The sequence below is a fragment of the Lepidothrix coronata genome, unplaced genomic scaffold, assembly GCF_001604755.1.
Source record: "Lepidothrix coronata isolate B3197 unplaced genomic scaffold, Lepidothrix_coronata-1.0 Scaffold0, whole genome shotgun sequence".
Classification (NCBI taxonomy): domain Eukaryota; kingdom Metazoa; phylum Chordata; class Aves; order Passeriformes; family Pipridae; genus Lepidothrix; species Lepidothrix coronata.
Window position 1 is genome coordinate 2403366 of NW_016690180.1, and position 21425 is coordinate 2424790.

Genomic DNA, 21425 nt, shown 5'->3' on the forward strand with positions numbered 1-21425 from the left:
ATTCCTTCCCTCCCTCTTTCCTTCCCCCGCCTCCCTCCCTCCTTCTCTCTTTCCCTCCCTCCCCCTCTCTCTCTCCGTCTTCTCTCGCACTCTGTCTGTCCCCCTAGGACCCTGCTCGCAGCAGCACCACCTCCTCCCTCCCTTGGCCGCTGCAGTCGAGCGCGGCGGCGAGAGCAGCGCGCACCTCTCCGCGCCGCCACGGCTTCGCCGCGTACCGGGGCCACGGCCGCCAGCCCGCAGGCGAGCCGAGGAGCCCGGCACAGCCCCGCCGCCCCAGCCCCGCTCCGCGCCGAGCCGACTCTCCCCTGCCGCCGGCGCTTGGAGGCCCCGCTGGCTCCGCCGCCGCAAGGCCGCTCGGCTCGGCGGGACGGCGCTTCCCCGCCGCCCGCACGGCTGCGGGCGCCCCACAGCAGCGCCTCTCGGCTCCTGGGCGGCAGGGCACAACCGCTGGGAGAACCGGGTGGCTCCAAGGGGGCTGAGCACGGGAATCTTTCACTCTCTCTCGGCTACGTTAAGACTAGAATAGTTTTCCCTTCCTCTCCTCTCCTTTTTGTGTTCTTCTTTTCACTTTTTCTCTTTCCTTTTTTTTTTTTTCATGTTTTCTTTTTCTTTTTCTTTTTTTTTTTCTTCTTTTCCTTCATTTTCGTCTTCCTCTTATTTTTTCTTTTTCTTTGCTTTCTTTTTTTCTTCGGGGGAGGTGTATTTTTCAGAGCACAGCCAAAAAAAACCCCCAAAAACCCACCCAACAAAAATGACTGTTCCTTCTCAAAAATAGTAAACCATAACCAACCAAGACATACTTATAATGTGGTTCTCCCTCATTCAAAGTAAGCCCCAACCAATCATTCCTGCTTAACAAAGTCCAGGAGATGTGGCACTGCTAAGTGGCAGGGATCAGCTGAAAGCAGGGGCCTGAGTAGGTCCTGAATGGTGAGGTTTATAAAATTTTGGGAAAACTACAGAAAAAAGTTATTTGCCTGAGAGAGATAGTGTAACAGTAAATTTTTAAAGCACTCTGAGATTCTCAGAAGGTAAAATATTCTTTTACTAAACAATTTATCTCTAAGGAAGTTAAAGTCATGGCCTTCCTCCAAAAGTCAAATCGACTTCTGAAGACATTGGATCATTATCTCCTGTAAGATACACCACTAAAATCTATCAGCCAAATGAGCGTGCAGCGTTCTATGTTAGGAAGAGCAAATAAAACATTTCAGTATATAAATCCTAAGTACATTTCCAAATAGTGCATACAGGCCATTTCAGCCTGAGAATGTTCACTTTGACCAAACCTGTCTGGAAAGTTTAATGTCAGAATTCTCTGGCCTTATGGATTTCCACAACTGACACAGCTGATTGATTTAGTTAGCATCTCATCTTCTTTCTGAACCCCAAATAGAATTATACTGAGTCCTTATCCAAGTGCCACTGGGCCAAATGAACTGTCCTTCTGTGAAAAATGCTTCAAAGTGAGCTGCATAAAGTAAATTGCATTAAAAACAGCATTTCTGGATAGGGCTAAAAGGGGAACACTTTAAGGGAATTATAGTTAAGGGCTAGAAACAAAATAAACTACACTTCTGCTCTGTACAGTTGCAAATATTTCTTATTTTTGAAGTATGAAATTTCCTACCTTTCAGATTCATGACCATATTGTGGTTGATTGCTGGGTTTAGTAACAAAAGGTAAGGGCAGCAGGTTGCTTAAACTTTTGTCTGAACTGTAATTTTTAATGCCTGGAGAAATGTAGTGCTAGTTAATTGCAATAACCTCTTTTAAGTTGGACAGGAGCATCACTCAAAAGTATCTGGTAAAGATAACAAAAATAGAGGCTTCTGATTTGGATCTCCTGCTACACCCATGCTATACTGACAGTAAGTACTTTAGATGAAGAATAAAGGGATATGCCGTCACTCTCCAACAGTGGGTAATGGTGATTAGCACTTCAGATAAAGTGTTGGAGCCAAAAGTTCCAGCCAAGTGTATCCATAAGTCTTCTCAATATGTATAGGTTTACCTTCTAAAAAAGGTTTCTGACATCACAAATAATATTGACAGAGTCATTCTGATAGTAACTGAACATTCCATTTTTATTCCGTGTTTTCTCTGACCTTTAATTTTTTTCTTTGAAATAATGTCAATAAAGCTGTTATAATCATTGTTTACTTTCACATTTAAAGATTAATCTCCCAAGGGTATTTTTTGATATGTTATCCTAAAGAAAATTCATATATTCTTTTACTATACAGGAAAGGTACAAAGGAGAATACTTGTAATCACACTTGAGTGTCTAAGGCACCATCCACATCTCTGAAAATCTTCCAGTCTTATAACCATTGTAGCAAAATATGTTTGGTTCTCCCTATCATCTATTGACATATCTCTGTCCTTATCAAACTACCTAAGATGAAACAAGTTTTAGCTCAGCTGTCAATAACAAAAAAAAAAAAAATTATCTGGATTAGACAGTTTTCTTTTAAGAGAAGCATGGGTCCTTCAACTTTGAATTTTTTCCCAGAAATTGAAATGGAAATTACATTTCCACAAAATCATTATGGCACTAACACTCTTCTCACTAATCTACCTCCAAAGCTAGCATCATAGATTTCCATACTTGTTTGCTATATATTTAACAAACAGGAGCTGATAGTTAACTGGTTAAGATCGGAAGTAAATACCAAAGTCAAGTGTCCTCCAGAGATATTTTCCTGCTCCCAGCCCTAGGTATGCACTTGGGGAATGATATCTCAAGTACTTTGGACAGATTTCTCAGCTCCCATTTAGTAAAAGAGAGGGTAATTTCAAATTGTTGTGACTTAGCTGCATAAAACTTTAAAGATCAAAAACAGCCCTTTGAATTGCACTGGCTCAGAAATGGCAAAGGCGAGGATAATTATGGCTTGGTGTCTATGAGGGTAAACTAGTCGCAATTGCTACACCAAGTGCAGCTTCAAAAAAAGCACTTTTGAACACAATAGCAGCCTGTGACTCAGGCAATCAAGGGCCCATAAACATTGAGCCTCTGTGGCAGAGGGCAAATACATCTTCTCAGTAATGGGGTCAGATACAATTTCAAGAGAGTTCTCCGTCAGTTAAATATGAACTGACTTGACATTGGCTTTACAGTAAGAAATAAATTCTCTACAGTACAAAAAGCTAGCACAAAACCTGTACTCTATTTGAATCATATTTACACAGAGAAAAGGAGGCTGCTTAGTAGCAGCTCTGCTCTGTTCGTCCTCCTTTTCTTCATCTGGTCTTAGGAAGAACTCCCCAGCACCTCAATTAGTTGTAGCCTTTGGAAGGAAAAACAAAACAGTGCAACTCCTCAAAACTTGGTAATCATCCTGTCCCTGTCCTGCAGTCAGGTGTGTATATTCCTTTAGCACTCTTGTTTGTTTCCTGTCTGGTAAATGGAGATTTGGGCAGTAAAAAACAATTCTGCTTTTCTGGCTGTTCTTGCCTACTCTCTACAAGCTTGAGTTGAACCACAAGTGTCCACTTCCCTCCCCTCACCCCTACCTTCCCTCCTCTGCCCCTTACAGGGTTTTCCCCTGGGAAACAGGGGGGCAAAATTATTTTTATTCACTTTCTTTTACCCTAGAGAGTTATTACTGTGTAAAATATCACTGACTATTTGCTTAGGTATTCTTTCACAGTGGTTTTCAAGACTTCCAAAGCAACAATGTCAAAATAATAGTCATATATCAGCTTCCTTATAATGAAATGCTAAACAATCTCAGCTACTTGACAATCTACTGTGTGCCCTGTGAACCTAAAAAGGAGTTTACTGAGGCAACTGAATCATTAAACTTAGGAGCTACAGCTATTTGTGGTTATATGTTAAATACACATGTATGCAATAGTTAAAACCTAGATCAATGCTAGAGAGGAAAAAATTAAAACTTACTTAAAAGATTATGTTTCTAGGTCCTAGTTCCTCAGGTACTAATGGAGTGAGGACATCCAGATATCTGAGCAGTTATTTTCTGAGCCTTTAAATTGGTAAAGACAGCTGGAGAAGAGTGATTTTTAAATTTATTTTTTTTTGAACAGCAGGGAGGAGAAATACATTCTCTAAACAGGTGTGAGCTAGGCAGCCTCATATTTTCAATATTTTGATCTTACAGATTACCTCTGTGTATGTCAACTCTTGAGAAACATTTTAACATCACTTCAGAAACAAGAAACTTTTCCACATCACACTTTTCTTTACCAATTTGTCTTCATAAATAATTAAAAAAAAAATCACTTAAGGTAAGTTTGTTTTATGGCATTTATCCTACTCTGCCATACTGGCACCTGGAACAGAAACAGAGCTGTTACGGACAGTGTGGGAAATAAATAAGACGGTTTTATTACAAGCAGGGATTTCCATGGTTACCTCGTGTTGAGACACCTGGAGGTCATTTTGTTTGGAGAGATTGAAGAGCCATTTTGTGGTCAGGAGCTGGTGGATTGCTTGTTGTTCTGTTGTTTGCTTACTGTTCTTGTTGTTACCTACTGCTGCTTACTGTTTTGCTTACTTTTCTCCTTGTTCTTACTGTTTTGCTTACTGTTGTGCTTACTGTTATAGTATGGAGGCGGATCAGAAAGCATGTAAGGCAGTAAGACCAATTTGGGCTCCCTGCCAAGGGACCATGCGGCCGAGGGCAGGGAAACAACCTGATAGGTGGATGGGAACAACCAATGAACTGCACCAAAAGGCAAAGATCACCTTTTAAGGAAGAAAAGAGTGAGGCCTGGCATGGGAGGTGCGAGGGAGTGTGTATGTGTGTATGGCCAGTCTTTGCGAGCGAAGATTTGGGAAAGGTCATTACCCTTCGAGCCTGCGCAATGGATTTTTTTAGGTGAGACCCAGTGTGCGCTGAACTGAGCCCACCCTTTAATCCTGAGGTTCATCTGCCGGGGCCGAGCAAGCTTGGACAGTGGCAGTGAGGTCCTCAGAACGTAGGTTTGTTTAGAGTGACCTTCTCTTAGATGGATGGCCTTACAGGGCTGACGAGCTCCATCTGCCCGGGGGAGTTTTTTCCCTGACCGGGAATCGAACCCAGGCCGCAGCGGTGAGAGTGCTGCATCCTAACCACTAGACCACACACAGGGGCCCCTGGTGGTCTAGTGGTTAGGGTGCAGCACTCTCACCGCTGCAACCCGGGTTCGATTCCCAGCCCCCGGGCAGATGGAGCTCGTCAGCCTTGTAAGGCAATCCATCTAAGAGAAGGTCACTCTAAACAAACCTACGTCCTGAGACCCTCACTGCCACTGTCCAAGCTTGCTCGGCCCCGGCAGATGAACCTCAGGATTAAAGGGTGGGCTCAGTTCAGCGCACACTGTGTCTCACCTAAAAAATCCACTGCGCAGGCTCGAAGGGTTAATGACCTTTCCCAAATCTTCGCTCGCGAAGACTGGCCATACATACACATACAGCGAGGGAGTAGCTATGTTGTAAATCGAGAGACCTTAAAAAGGCTCGTCCCTCTCATTCAGGTGTACTCGAATCTGGTCACGATTCGATGCACCCAGCGCGCTGTTAATAAAGTTCTTTGTTTCATTTTATTTGGCCGTCTCCGAAATTTTAATTAGAGATATTTCTCACAGACAGTACTGGTATTCTGATTAAAGGTTTGGATTGAAGTTAGGGTAGTGGTTATGCTATGGATGCTAGTGCATCCCAAACAAAAGTGAAACATTCCACCTATCTTCAATATTTCCTAGGATGGAATGACGATGGAGTTCTGGAGGAATTTTTGTGTTGTCTGGCTCAGCAAGGTAGGATAAATCTGCATCTCCATTAGGTGTTGTTATCTTCCTACTGAGCCGTGCTTGGACTGCTTGGAACTATCAAGTTCAAATCCATAGAGCTCAAGGCAGAAATGCATTGGTTCACGGTCTCATGCTTATAACATGAGTAAATACTGAGTTTAGATTTAAGTAATTATATGACAATTACAGTGTTTGAAAAAGTCAAAAAGGGCCTAGGCTATAACGGCCTTTTTAAAAGCTATGTAGGCTGGTATTTTGGTTTTGTCAAGCACAAGGTTTAACATTAGAGTTAGGAATGTGATTTTCAGACTCGCAGTTCCAAAACCAGCATGACTTTGGCACTTACTAGGACAAAAAGAAGTAAAAGAAATCTGCTCTCCACTAATTCTTAAACCTCCTGTTTTCTTGAGCTGGATGTTTAGCTCTTTTAAGGCTTTCAGAACCAAAAATGTTTGAGTCTAGATGGTGCTTATATGATGTAGCGCTAAAAGATAGTGATAACTTGGCTTCTTTGGTTTTGAGTAGTTTGAATTAGTTGTCCAGGTTCCATTAATCCCACAGCTGGTGTGAGATCACAAAATTGAAGTTTTAAGAGCTCAAGTGACATTAGTATTACATAGGGCTGAATGAAGTAAAAGAAGGACTGGTATTCAAGTGCTGTGTTCTGTTTTGTAATAAGGTACTGGTCATTTTGAGTCTAAAAGTGGTCCTAAATCTAGAATTACGGTTTGAAGAACTGTGGAGAATTGTAGAGAGCCCCAGTGACTGTGGTACTCATGAACATCAGAAATAAGTTTGGTCTCTACAAAAGCAGTGGATTTGCCTCTGGGTTCATAGGTTGGTAGACCAGTTTTAATTTAGTGTAGGATGATTAATGTTGGGATATAATACTTCGAATGTCTTCAAAATTTTCAGGTCATAAAGAACTAGGAAAGACATAGGTCTCTACTAAGTCATTATGTCTCTTTTATCTTGGTCATAGATCCTTTTATGTAGACTAGGTTTAGACTTACAGCTTATAATTCTATAGCATTAAAATATATATAGCTAATAAGTCTAGAATCCAACTGACTTCAGTGTACTGTGTGTCTCAAAGAGATTTTATTTGAGCTGGTGTCTACAATGTCATAAGCTTCATGTTTGTTTAAGAGGTATAGCTTATTCCTCCAGAATTAGTTAATCTTAGGTTATTGTTTGGATTAGGATATGCAAATCCAAATAGTTAAAAACCTAGATGACTTCAGAATTTTGAAAAACTGATAGATAGAAAGGAAGATGTTTTCTATCATCACTAAGGTTCAACATTTTATCCATAGTTTGGAATATTATACCTGGTCCTTTTTCTGCAATTAACTGGATTTACGGCTTAGTTTAGGCTTCTAAAAAATAAATAATTGAGAACCCAGTGCTTGTCTCTATGCTGTAGAGCTCATAAAGATTTAGTGTCTCTTGTGTGTGAAATATTATATCCTCTTTTATTGTGGCCTCGGAGCCCTTGGATTTCATCAAGATGAAGATTCTTTGTCTTTACTGGTGTTTTTTATCCCATTTTGCTAATATTAGGATTAATTTCTGATTAAACTTTGTGTACACACATCCAGCTTCTAGAGTTCAATATATTTGTGAATATTATCTTATCTAGTGGAAGAGAGGACTCTCCTGACTACACATTCCCATCCCAAGTGATATCTTATCTACTGTAAACTGAGTTGTCAGATCCAGAAAGAGTACATATGTGGAAAAATCCTTTCTTCCGTTGCTTTCATGGTGTTCTTCTCTATGTTATTAATCAAAATACAACCTAAATCAATGAAAAGAATCTGAGTTCAATGAATGCCTGTTGGATCTTGCAAGTATGAATGCCCAAGTAACAAGCAAAAAGTGCTCAGCATGACAAGTCCCCTTTCCTTTTAGCTGCCTAGTTCAAGCACAGTATCATAGCAAGGAAATGAGAGTCTCTGCTTAAAGGACAGTTTATCAGAAGGATACAGAATTATCTGTCAGGGGTCATGGAAACAATAATGGCTTCATGAGTACTAGGGGGCAATTCTTTACTTAACAAAACATTACTCATCCAACTGAACTTAATCCGGCATGTGAAACAAGAACCTCTCCTGCAAGGGCACAGTGGGCAGAGAGAGAATCTTTTATGAACTCTTTTTATTTGTTTTCTGTCTTACCTAGTCACCATGAAGTCAAGTCTTCTACTTTAAAGGCTAATAAAATCTACTTTTCCTGTATTTGAAAGTAATTTGCTATCCTTTCTTGATCACTTGGTGTAAAATAAAGGTCTTGGTCTACCCACTCTACCTGATTTGGCTTTCCATCACAGTTCTTGTCATACAGCAGTGACATTTCTTTTCTGGTATATGCAAAGAAATAGTGTTACCAAACTAAAATTTCCAAAGAAAAGGATATTTATATATACATATGTATTTATATATATATTCAGTATAAAACTAATCTATTATCCCATGTGTTGTGTTATTGAATAAGACTCAACAACCTGTTTTTTCTCTTATATTTCAGCACACACTAAACTTCTGTCTCTCATTATAAACAAAGAGAATATGATTTGCTGCCTTCTTTACTTCTATTTTTTTGCAAAGTTCTGCATTTTAAATAACTAAATCATTAAAAGCCTCACAGAATGTCCAAGATCAATATAACATATAATCTTCCATAATAAAGTTGTGTCATATTTAAGCTCTAGTCTCTATATTATCTCTAGTACTCTATACCATCTTTAGTACTGTTCTGGCATGTCAGATAGGGTTATTACTATGTAAATTAGCAAAATAATGAACACTGTAGAGGTGTTCATTCAGCCCAATATTGTATTACTCTGAATGTGTGGAAAAATTTCCTTGTATAAATGGGATCACATAAAGGTCAATGTCTGTAAAATAAAAGCACATATCAAAATAGGATATAAGTAAGAATCAATATCAATGTATCCCATTTTCACATCATAAGCATAATTAAATGTGTCAGTCACAAGAAATACATTGTGTCCTTTTCTGTTTGTAACTGCAACATCCTTGCTAGCTACAGCGAGTTATAAAGCATCCCTTCAGGCATGAATTGCCCTTAAAATAAAATTCTACTCTACTATTATTTTATATTGACAATCTTTATAAAGCTAGTGTCTTGGAAGCTGAAGCTGTGTAATAAAACTTGCACGCCACCTAAACTCAACTCCTAACCAGTTTCTTTAAGTTCAGAAAAGATGACCCTTGTTCTAGTTCAAACTAAATAGAAAGATGTATCTACCGAGAAGGTCTTACACAGGGAGCAGAAAGAAGAAAGAGAAAGTGGATTGGTGAGGTAGACCGGGTAGGGTTCAATACATGAGTTTCACGATAGAGAAAAAGAGAAATATTTTCACTTTCAGAAGAGATAGGGTAGGGGCTACAGAGGTGGCATTCAGTTAAGATGTTTAAACTTACCATTGTATCAGGGAATTTTTGTAGGTTTCATGCAGACTTTTTCAACTAGCCACTGTAGTTAGATCAGTTTGTACCTTGAAAGCAGATGTAATAAAATACTTGTGCTGATTCATTCATCTATATACATCTTGCACAGATGGAATTTTTCAGACCTATGCAAAGAATGTTAGCTATGTTATTCAAGGCTGATGAGTTGAATACTCTACCAGGCCTATTACAATGTTCTGAATAAATGACAGTGCTGCCCAAAATCTGGAATAAATAATATTTCAATATGTATTTTATACAACGCAAAATGATTAATTAATATACACTGGGAAAAGTATTTCAGTTAATCAAGAGTAGTCTAGTAAAACAGGGCAATGAGGAAAAATATTGCTTTAAATTTGACATTTGGCATTTTCAAAGTATTGTATCAAATGAAATAATTTTGAAGAAAAATCGTACCTAATCCTGCTTTTCCCTGCTTGGAATTTTCTTTCTATTTTTTCTTTTACCTTCTACTTCCCTCTTTCTCCTTTTAACAGGTTTTAAGGATATTTCTGATAACACTGTCTGTCTCACAACTTTTCTTGTACTTACTATCCCATGACTGTAATAGAAATCTGAGTACATGACAGAAGGCTTTGATGCTAACTGTTTCTCTGCTCTCAAGTTATTGACTTTTCTCCCTGCTTAGTTTTCTCTCCTACTACTGTTACCAACATAAGTGTTTAGGAATGGGCCAGTCCACTGAACTTTCATTTAAACTGTTGCTGAATATCTACCCATGATCAGCAAAATATCTTATCGAGTTTCCTCAATATAAATAAGAGGCCTTTCTGTTTCAAGAGGTCTTGATTTTGAAACTTTCTTCCCACAAATGCAGTGAAATTCAGATTATTTTTTTAGTATTTTTGTGCTGTAAAACCCATCATCCCCTTCTTTTTTTAATATATTATCAAGATTATTCAAATGAAAAAATTCTAAGGAATGCAAGTCTTGAGCTAGAAACATTTTTACAGTAGCACTTTAATTGACGACCCAAAGAAAACCATATAAAATAAACGCAAGAACTTAGCATCTGTACTTTCCTGTTAGGGTGGAAGTGTGTCAGGAAATCAAAAGGACCTGAGTGATTATTTCTCATGAAATAACTACCACAATGTTCTCATAGTCCTTTGCAAAATGAAAGTAAAATGAAGACTGTTACTACTTTCACAGCAATGGAATAAGTTTGTATATTCAGTGAGTAACTATGTTTGAGCTGGCAGGGGGTAAGTTTTTTGCTCAATGACTTGAAATATTCTGGCTATCTCCTTATTTCATTACTGGAGGCAGCAGGCAGAAACTACATTATGTGAAACCGAATTGCTGTATCCAAGTCTTCTCATCTTGCTTGATTTGAACAGTGAAATACATTGTTAAAGTGCCTAGTCCAAATGGTGACAAGGTCTGAGCAACTATTTAGGTGCATAAATAAAAGTACTTATTAAAATGATTTTGTTTACTTCTGGCCTTCATTCTGATGGAGACGAGTGTTTTCAATCAGGAAGGCTCATCAAAAAAAGATTCTACATAATTAAATTACAGTGGATATAGCAGAGCACTTCTTGACTGTATTAGTTAAATGTATTTGTAAAATGTGTTACAAAGATTTTGTCCTTTTTTAATATTTGGCAACACTGACTTCTGTCTTCAGTTTTGATGAAAATGTTTTTCTAAAGTATCTTCACACACAGTGGGCTGTATTTCTTATTTTGTATTTACTCCAGTTGTGTTCTAATTACAAACATCACTGCGCAGAAGAATAAAAGCTCTGAACATGAAAGGGTTTTCTGCATTTTGATGAAATATCAAATATAGAAGTTAAATTGTCTGTATCTTACCAAGCATCATACAGCATTTTAGAGTTTAGTGGAAATAAATAATTACAGAGTAAAAAGGCTACCTGAGATTGTGGATGCTCCTGGGAGTGAGAATAAATTTTTCACTGCCAAGTCACTGGCTTGAATGTGGCCCATTTCGGTGGAGACTGAATGTAGTTATGTCATAGGTTTGAAAAGAGATGTTGGAATTTTTTCCCCAATGTTCACTCCCCCTCGCCCCCATCCGTTTCTTTTGGGATGGGGGGGTGCGGAGCGAAGCCGCACGCGCTGGGCAGCGCGGGAGCAGGGGGAGTGGGAGCGCTCTCGGGAACGCCGTGGTTGCGGGGACGGCCGGGAGTCTGTTGTTCGGGGGGTTTTTGGGGGGTTTGGTCCGCGGACTGGACAGAGCGAGGTGCCTGGTTTTGGCCGCCTCCTTTTGTTTTCCTGAGAGGAAGCTTGTTTTTCCCCCACGGGACACCTCGCGGAGAACGACTGAGAGAGGGAGATCGGCCCATCTCAGAGCGAGGTATTCTGCCTTCGGGACTGCCTGTGGGGAAAAGGACTTCTTTTCAGTGCTGGCTGCGAGCAGCTGTTGAACTGTCGGGGCAATCCTGCCTTCCCCCCCTGCTCCTCCTCTCCGGGTTGCCGCTGGTTTCTCGCCCCCCAGATGGGGAGTTGGGACTTTGTTTTGCTTCTTCTGCAAATTTTTGATTGCACCATTTGTTGTTTATTCATATTTTGTTGATAAAAAGCTGTTTCTTTTCCCGTTCCACACTTCCACCTGAAGTTTCTTAATTTCTAAGTTGTAATCTTTTTAAACAGAAACAAGTTACCTTCTGATAACTCATCACTGGTTGTAAGAAATTTTTTTGTGAATTAATCTAGTTCTCTGTAGATGTGTGTTTAGGATGCAGAAGAAGGTGTTATACACACTTAAAATTTCAGAAGATGAAAAGGATACTTCTAGAGACTTTATCAAAAGACCAACATTTTTACGGAAAATGCAAATAAGTGGATAACAGCAATAGATCGAAGCCTGTACTGCCATGCCTCTGTTTGCTGTGGGCATCAAGGACTTGAGTTTCTCAGATTATTCACAGATTACTACAGACAATAATTCTTTCTAAGAGATATCTGGTTAAATGTAAGGAGAAATTCTGTAACTACTACTGGACAAAACTGCTTCCACAAGCAAAATCCAGTCTAAGCAACTGTTGCAGAATTGGACCCTAAACAAAATACAAGATCAAAAAAATAATTACCATAGTCTTGAATAATAGAAAAATCCATACTGGTTTGTTTTGATTAAAGTAAATTCAGTAAAAATTTCACACATAACCACAAGGAAAATTTTCTCATGACTTATTTGTCAAGACATCTTTCAATTTTCTATTTGTGAATTATTTAAAAGGAACACAGTTAGTCAATGAGTGGTCTTTTTTAACTTTCTTTTCCAATTGGTTAAGATCTTGAAATATTTCTTCAAGATGGTCTGTGTAATATGGTCTAGTCTCAGTGAGACCTCCATAGTTTATTTATGTGTGCATTTCATTCTCTTATTAAATAAATATTTTGTTTGGCTTCTTAATACCATGATGATCCTTTTACTAGTTAGTACATATTCTGAAACAGACATAATAGTAGAAAGACACACACAAGTATGCTCCCCCTTACAGTGGAAGTGTCAGGAATGAATTTAAAAAAAAACAAAACAAAACAAACCCTTGCTTTCTTTGATTATTTCCCCCCTGCCCCAGAAACCACAAAAGAGACGACTGTCCTTTGAAATAATTTTCAATGTGTTGTGCTGCTTTGCATTTCCAGATGGCAATATGAGAGGCGTTGTAAAAGCAACAATATATTAGAATTTGCAATTGATCCTCTATCCTAAATCACTAGAAAAGGATCCTTCCATGATTTGCTCCATGTTTCTGCCATCAAGGTGTAGAAATGACTTACGAGGGAGAAACTGAGAGGAAGAACAACACCAGAGTGCTGGTGAGGAAAGCTTTGCAGCTGCTTGCAGAATACAAATGTTTTTTCTTCATGCTAAGGAACATGCAGGAAACAAGGACAAGTATTCATTTCTATGGCTGTGTAGGGTAAAACATACACAGATATTCTTCCCAAGAATGCCAAGGCAGTGTAAGGATTAAAAAAGATGTCTTTCAAATGCAAGGACCATTTCTTAATGATGTTGCACAATGGACCCCAGGGGAAAAAGGCAATGCCCTGCCTTCTCAGGACCTCTGTTTCTCCCTGGCCTTCCCAAGGCCTCTGTACATGTGGCTATCTCTCTCCTCTCACATATGAGAGAGAGAGGCTGAGAACTTTTCTTGCTATGTGGGATGGGGAGGGTCGGGGGGCTGGAGGAAGCATTGAAACTGCCTTTGAGAAAGAGTTACCATTTAGGCAGAAAGCCTTCCTAGTGAAAACTGAGTTCCTAGCTTTCTGTCACAAATTCTTCCCAAACTGTACCTATCCCTACAGTCTGTAATGCTCAGTGGCCTCGTAAGAAAAGTAGTTATTCGTAAAGCTTAACTGGTCGGCCTGTGTCTATTGGCTTAAGGACTTGATGTTTTGCTCTGTGTAAGCAGTTTTCATTTGGTTCTTCTAATTACATCTGGGTTGATATGTTCTCTTTACTTTGATAAGATTTTTATTTTATATGACCAACCTGAAAACAAGACCCTCAATTTATTGAGAAGCCTGGTTCCAACTGGTTTATTTAATTTGTTCTCATGACATTGTTCTTTCTAGAGCTGGGCCATGAAACACACTTCTTCATTGCTGTCAGAATACAGATGAATCAACTCTCTGGGTATGCCTAAGACTCCTGAATGTTTTTAGGGAATATGTAGTAGGTTGCCTGGGACAAGGAAACTTACAATTTGGGTATTTCCTTTATCTGAGTGTAAACATCAAGATTTAAGAATGGAAATTTTAAATTTATTTGTTAATTAGGTAAAATAAATGCAGTTCAGTAGCATACTGTTTGATGTTATTGGCATTTTAGTGTCGTTTCCTTTGCAGAAGAAAAGTAAAAAATGTATCAAAGCTACTCTTCTAGTAAAAGATAAGTCATTTTAGCATGGAGCTGTCATAAACCATTGATCTATCTCCAAATTCAGTGCAAAAAGTCCATGAAAATACCATCTTACATTGTCATATAACTGCTGTTTACTCCACAACTTCAGTGTGTTTCTTTCTGTAATAACACTTTGTGGTTGGAAAGTTTTTGTGTATTCATTTTGTACCCAAGGAAGAGAAATACAAAGACCTTTTATTAACATACCCACGCATTTTTTAATTACTTCGATGCCAAAATCTCACTAAGTACTAGCGATATTCAAGCATCTAAGGGCCTTATTTTAAATTATTAGTTGTGAAATATTGAGGCATCAAAATTGAGTCAAGGAAATCAGAACAACAATAATTAACATTTATATGAAACAATATCAGAACCAAACTGCATGTTTCTATAATTTCTTTATGAAAGAGTGAACCTGGCGAATGGCTTCAAATCAAGATTTTTTATCTCATGCCTTGGGAAAGCATACAATCATTGTTCAGGAAGGTGATGTGCTATTGCAGTGTAATAACATGCTCACAGTTTATGGTTTGGGGACTGAAGACTTAAAGGGTGACATAATTCAAAAAAGTAAAGAATGAAGAGCAAAAAGCAAACACCATCTGCCATCTGAGCACCTGTATCTCAAGATGAGGCTATTGAAGACTTATTCTGTATTAATTGCTATGTAATTTTATGGATCCCATGAAATTTGTCTGGAAATGAGAACATTTGTGTGAAAAAAATTTACAATCTTGCAGGTTGATAAAGTTTAGCTGCACTATAAGAGACTCTGAAGAGATTTAGTAGATTAAGTGTTTTTAACACAAATTTAGGCAGCAACTAAACCAGGCTACATCAGCAAGCAAGTGCAATTTCCTATGTGACTTCTAGCATGCTCTTATCTAAGATATTAGGAATTGATGTCCAAAAGTGTCATAGTACGTTAAATATTTACCTTGCTCAAAAAGTTAATGCAAATGGCGGATTGCCCCTGAGCTCATCTATTCACATCTGTAGATCATATTAGACCCTAAAAACATTTACAGATTGCAGGGATAATATTAAAAATATTAGACTGAAATTAATCAATGGTTCTTGTGAGTCTGCAGACAGGGTGAAATTATTGCCTTTTCAGAGTGTTAACTATTTAATTGTTGTTTGAATGGTGAAAGAAAGAAATAGAGAACAATTTAATAGGAAAATATGAAATTTATGACTTTTCTGTTAAATATCAAAACATCACTTCTGGAAGAAATTCCCAAGACAGAGTGTTCAGGAGAAATATATGCTTACCTTATATTAATACTCTTCCCAAGGCATTTCTGTTGTCACAAGATCACACAGAGTCTCTGAGTGGTTGCAGGGCGTGTGAGACCACCTAATCTAACCCACCTGCTCAGGCAGGGTCAGCTACAGCTGGTTATCCAGGACTCTGTGCAGTTGTGTTTTGAAAAGCTACAAGTATGGAGACTCCATGACCTCTCTGTGCAGCCTGACAGTGTTTGACGATTCTCACAGTAAAAAAATGTTGTGTTCAGAGGGCACTTCAGGTGTTTTAATTTGTGCCCACTGTCTTTTGACCTGTCACTGAGCACCACTGAGAAGAGTTGGGCTGCCTTGTCTTTCCCTCTTGTATGATATTTATTATCACATTGATAAGATCCCCCCTCAGCCTTCTCTTCTCCAGGCAGAGCAGTCCCAGCTCTCAATCTCTTCTCACCTGAGGAATGACCAGGTCATTAATGAATGTGTTAAAGAGCACTGGCACCAGTATCAACCTCTGGGATATACACTGTCTTGCCTCCAGCTGGACTTTGTACCATTGATCACAACTCTTTGGGCCCACCTGTTCATCTGTTGCCTGATATTAATATTCTTCCCTAGACATCCCTGTTGTTCACAGGATACTGGGCCAGATGGATCCATTTCAATCATTCTTATATTCTTCTGTTAGCCACTCAGGTAGAAGGAGATAATTCTGAAGTCATATAGTCCCAGGATTGTTTGCCCTTCCAAACACTCCCTAAGGCCTGCAAGGCAATAACTGCCATGAAGGATTTTCTGTAATCATATTCCAAGCATATAATGAGAACCACTTGGACAAATGTGCCCTTTCCTTGATATTAAAAAGATGGGAAAGTAACAAAGCTGTGATGTTTTAGATTCTGCGGGGGGAAAAAAAAAAAGGAAACCAACGAACCAAAAAACTCCCCAAACAAAACAATAAAAAACCCCAAATCCCAAAAATCTCTACAGAGATTTCATGAATATCTAATTGTTTATTTAATTTTTATGCTGAGCACCTTTGTCCTTTAAATGTACTTGACAATCATAACCCATGAGTTAAGTCCATAGAAATAAATGTATGTCCTTCTGAATGGTCTTCTTTACCAGAATTTCCTGTAAATTACATATGGAATAAATTAGTACAAAATTTTTTGTTTAGCTTTACCTCTGCATGTGTTGTATTGACTTAGTGTGAACATCTATGATCATGTCACATGCCACTCTATTATTCTTTGATGACATAAAAAGACAGAACATTTAAAAATATATTATAAAACGAATACATCAGAGGGAACAATCAGCTTTGATCCTCACATCTAACCAATCACACATTGGATAGATTTAGCTCATACAAATGTGGGATAGTTACTTCATTGTAAATGATTAATAACAATAGATGAACAGTTGTTTGTTTTTTCTTGATTCCTTCCAAATGCAAACCCACAGACACCTACAGCTCAAGCATCAGGAAAGAGGCTGAAGCATACTATATCTGACCTCTTCATAGTTATTTATGCTATGTAAGGTCTGAGAAGCACTCTTTCAAGGGCTTTTCAGTAATTCAGCTCATAAGCAGGTAGAACATGTATGCATTTCCCTGAGCATCATTTGTAAGTCAGTATAGATGCTCTCATACCAATCAGTAAAACATGCAGAGCAATAATTTATAATAGCTGGCTGGTACACCAAGATCCATTTATTATACTTTACACCTATACAGCAATTGATGTATGTTGCCAATTCCCTTGGGATATGTGAAGACCTTGGGGACAGACATAATATTATTTAGAATCATGAGGCACATCACAAGCTTCTTTGATCTAGGTATAAAAGGAAGCATAAAATAAACCCACTTTCCAAAAGAAAATTTTAATGTAACCACCCAATACTTGTTCCTCTGTGCCCAAAATGCTGTGGTTCAGAACTAAATCTTTAAAGATACCTTTCACAATATAGTCTGTGATGTTTACAATACCATTCATGCATAATACACAACCTTATATACAATCCTTTTTTTCCCAGTTACTCTTTTACAAAATCCTGCCAAACACAATAGGTATTAATCATCCATGATGAGTGAAATTTACCTTCAGTTGCACAGCAGTAACTCATTGATTTAGCAGAGTATGATTTCACAGTGAATAAATCACTGTAAGTGCCAGCTGATTTATGCTCTCAGTATGTTGAGTATGTGTGCATGTACGCATAGTACACACAATTCCTTTGCGGCTGCAGGTACTTTGCAATTTCTCTGGACAGCAGACATTGAGAAAGGGAAAGGTGTGTATTTTCCCAGCAGGGATCAAAGAGAAAAATAGTACAACTTAGATAACCTTTCTGCCAGGCTCCCTCCAGGGTGGATTTCCCATTTAAAACATCTTTCCCAGAGCTGCATCTCCTCCCTCTCTGTGCTTTATTCTTTCTACACCAATGGCTGTAAGTAGGAGGTGTAGTGAAAGGTGAAACCAAGCTGTTTTGATGCTGGGGACTTTGATCCTTCCTGCTCTTTTAGTATCCCTTATATCTGAAGCCTTCAATCAGGTTCTGAGGAACTTCTGGGAGGAAGGATAGTCTTAAAGAGTTTTTCATTCCTTTTTTTGTTTCTGCAGTTTTTCCCACAGAAGGGCGTATTCAGATTCCTAAAGAAGGCTTTGAAAAAGATCCAAAGAGGCAATCACATGCATGTGCTACTATTTTTTCACCAGGCAAGAATATATGGAATGTGAATGGGGTTTCATCATAGCTCTGCGAATGTGAGTATCAGCTGAAACTGGGTAGGCAAATTCCATTAAGTTCTAGGTAAATTAATGTGCATATAGCCAGTGAATTACTAACTTCATATAATTGAAAGCAGGAAAACCTGTCTGCATTCAGTTGTTAATATAAAGTATAATTAGAAGGAAGATCTTTAAGGGTGAATAGTGTCGCTGAGCAGCACAGACTTCATAGTATCTTGAGAACATGATTCTACAAAGTATGGGATTTCTGAAGGGGAAAATGAATGTTAGTCATGCTTTTCTTGTACAAATGGTAAGACTTTCCATCTATAGTTTAATTCTAAGTAGGAATAAATATTTCCCAAAGACTAGACAATATATTCTTTCTCCTCAGGTAAGAAGGTGTAATTGGAAGCCACGTAAATGATTAAGTCTTCAAAATACAAATTAGTTCAAACATATCTGATTTTTACATTTAAAATAACTAGTAAGTACAACAGCATTTGCTCTTAATTATTGACTGTTGTTTATTCTTATCCTCCTGTTTAAAATAAACTCAAACTATCCAGCAAGACAAAAAAAAAAAAAAGTGCTGTGTGACCTAAGTGACTATTGTGAATAATATGAGAAGACTGACCAAGCAGGCTCTCAAACAGCATTTCGCTTATGTCAACCAATTTCAAGCTACAGATCCACACAGTGTGCTTCTGAATAAGGGATACAATTGCAGAAGTTAGGTTTGATTATTGGATAACATAGAAGCAAAATAACAATACATTCATCAGATACATCCCTTGCTGTGAAAAAACAACTATTTGTAGCAATTATGTACTGCTTGCACAGTTGTTTTAAGATAAGAAGTCCCAAAAGTTATCTTCTGTAATTTTTTATATTTTAATTTTGTTTCCATCTTTACTTTCTATGACTGCCCTGTATGCCTGCGTTTGCGACCTATGTGGAATGGCATAATCCTTTTAGAAATTTGACTAATTACTCCTCTTTAATTGAATTTAATTTTGAAACAGAGCTTTCATACTGCATAGAAATCATATAGATAGAGAAAAAAAAACTCCCAAGAGAAAAAGCATTCCCCATTTATATGCCTCTGTCTAAAGAAAATACATACATTGAGCATTTAGAAAAGTAGATTATGTTACTGTTGTTCAGAGGACGTTCACTGGGTGCAGTTTATAGGACTGTAAGTGGAGCATGACCCATTTGTGTTTGCTTGACTTTTCTCAGTATACTGTGACCCAACATTGTTGGGTTTGTTGTATCTTTATTTAAACTTTGTTCCTCTGTGAGGAGCTGTGGCTTCTGTATTTTTCAGCATCACTGGACCCCATGGGTGACATTTCCTTTGATCCTTAAAATGCTGTATTTCAGATGTTATATCACACCTCAGAAGAGTAACTTGCTGAGGAAAATATAGCTGTATTTTCCTGAAGGAACTGAAGCTACATCAGGTGGGATTTCACCCAGTAGGTTATTTAAGCACAGTATGATGTTATACAAACTGAAAACAGAGGGTGAATTCCTGTCTGTTACTGAAGAGATGTCATTGAGGGGGGAGAAAAAGAAAAGCAAATAACTACCATTCCTTTCCACTGATGTCTTAAAGGCAAAGATTTAATCGTGCTGAACTGTAGAATAAAATTAATTTCCAAGAAGAGTGACATACCAATAATTTGGCCCTTGCTTTGTAGCTCATGATTATAAAATCAAGAGTTTACAGTCTCTTGGTCTCATCTTGTTTACGGAAGTTTGAATATGGGAATTTCTTTTTGCTAATTTAATTTGTTTTGTTTTCTTTTTTCCTGACTTCAAGCAATTTTAGATGACCTTTCTCTACTTTTTCATTAGGTTCAGACATTTAAACTCTGGGACAATCTGGCTTTACATTTGGGATTTTTATAAACATTTTTTTTTATTTAATGGTTATTTTGTAAAGTCTGTGTATCACCTGGGTCTATCTTCCATTCTTTTTATCTGCACTTTTTCCAGTGCTCAAGATCTCCCACATTGCGACAGTGATCTCCTCAAACTGCGGTGAGTAAGCAAGGGATCATTGTGTGGTAGCAGCACTTCAAAGATAATGTCTCTCCACAATTCATCTGAGTGAGAATCTGCTTCCTCATGCCAAAGCTGGCTGGGGACATCATAAAAGAAAAAACATAGAACTACAAGAAAACTGGAGAAGGACATCTTAATCCTATTTCATATCCTTCAGCATCTGAGCTGAGTGAAAAGCCATAGAGATCCTGAAGGGGAACATTTTCCACTACTGAGATCTGTATGAAGCTGAATAGGTCAGGTCCTTCAAAACTTGGATGAATGCCCATTCCCTTGCCCGTCTTTGAAACACCCACCCAATCTACAGTCTTTGCTTTCCAGTATAGTTCCACCATTTCTCTGTTATTATCAAACCATGCTGTTACTCAGTATAAGTGCAGAGAGTGATCTGCTTTGTACCTTTTAGTTGTATCTCCTCCTTCAGTTGATATTTGATTACCAGAAATGCTTTATGCATATCTTTTACTATATAAATATATTTTTATATATATCTGTATATTTAAGCAAAGAGTTATACAGATATATAAATCTTTGTATATTTCTTTATGTTCCAAAAGTGAAGACTAGTGAAATTCCTTACAAGAAATAAAGTGCATCATGATGGAAAAGTGTCAGGTATGTTCTTTATATTTCCAGACAGAGAGCTCTCTAAAAATGGAATACAAGTTTAGTTAAAAAAGAGAGGCAATCCAAGAATTGGAGTCTGTGCTTTATAGCAACATTGGTTACAGAAGAAGTTAGCAAAACCAGAGAAGTCCAGGAGTTGTAAGTCTGCTTAACCTGTAAGTATGGCTATAGCTGGTTAATTACTAGTCAGGTGTAAAATGACAGATATCTCCTTTTCATCAGCTGCTTTTTCTGGGGAAGAACATTTTCTTCAACATTTCTTAGCTATTTTTTAAGTTTTCAAATTCCCTGCTATTTTTCTGCTTCCCTTTCTAAGAGAGTAGGTTGTATGAGTATGCACCCTCATCTGCATCTTACTATTTCAAAAGCAGCTCTTTCCCACTATGAAGCACTGTGACATATTGAAAAAAATTGCAAATTTTTCTCTCTTGTTTTTGTAGCTATATTTGGCCATCAAAATGCAATCTTCCATTTGTTCCTGTCAAAAACTGTGCCCTGAGCATGTACAACCACAGAATGAAGGACTGTCCTAACAAATGCTTTTAGACACTACTCAGGATCATTTTTCACAGTAGCTTTTTAATTCAGTTAT